Source organism: Rhagoletis pomonella, unplaced genomic scaffold (genome assembly GCF_013731165.1).
Source record: "Rhagoletis pomonella isolate Grant_MI unplaced genomic scaffold, Rhpom_1.0 Rhpom_scaffold_00004, whole genome shotgun sequence".
In the NCBI taxonomy this organism is placed as follows: Eukaryota; Metazoa; Arthropoda; class Insecta; order Diptera; family Tephritidae; genus Rhagoletis; species Rhagoletis pomonella.
Window position 1 is genome coordinate 43,073,799 of NW_023458558.1, and position 1,033 is coordinate 43,074,831.

Consider the following 1,033-nt stretch of genomic DNA (forward strand, 5'->3'; position numbering starts at 1 on the left):
TGGGGTGCAATTTACCCCAGTGTGTCGTTCACGTCAAATAAAAAAGGTGTGTCCTCCGAAGGTTAAATATAAATATTCATAAAGAAATCAATAGGTTTACTCACAATTAATAAAATAAATAATTTTCTTGTAATCAGTAGCTTTGAACTTTCATACTTTTGGTAAAGTTTATTCATTATTAAAAAATTATTCTTTTAGGAAGGAGCAAGCAGGTAAAAAGCTTTAAAAGTATACAATTTACAAGGTACATTTTGTAAATGTAATTGGGGCCAGAGTTGATCAACAAGGAAACCGTTCTCTTCTTTTGCGTCTAAACATGCTTGAGCACACACATTTTAGTGACATTGGAATGTATTAAGATAGGTTAAACGGAATGTTTTGAAATAAAAGAAATGAAGCAGGGTTCAATAAATGTATGAAGTGAGCAAGTTTTATTTCAGCACGTTTAACATATCGGACTCGATTTTTACTATAAAGAAAGCTATCATTTGCACTCTCAATAATTGAAAGGAATTTCATTCTGTAGCTCTATATAGTTTTAGATCCCGACACTTAACAAACTCCTGTTTCCACGACTCGGCACCAAAAAAAAAAACGAATGGAGGGTGAAACCGTTTAGAATAATTAACTAAAAATCAGGCCTTACATTTTTTTTTATTATCATCCAAGTTTAAAACAGGGGAACAGCGAAAAATCTTCAGATTACTAGAAAACAATATCCACGAATATGGCAAGGCAAAAGCAAGTGAAATAAGTTTTTAATTAAGTGCATAACAAGTTTTTAACTGTAAAGAATTAAATTGTCTACGAGGTATAAAAATTCCTCTTGTATGGAATAAAATAGACGTATACCATTGCTGCCCAACTACATCCGCCATACAAAAGCTAACACACTTTCCACTACGTGGCATTACATCGCATGCGGTCGTATGTAAATAAGTTATTTGCAGTTAGCAAGGTTGTTTATCGAACGGTGTTGGCCGCGCAAAAAAAAAAGTATATGGCGCCGCTCACACTGATTTAATTTAGGTGC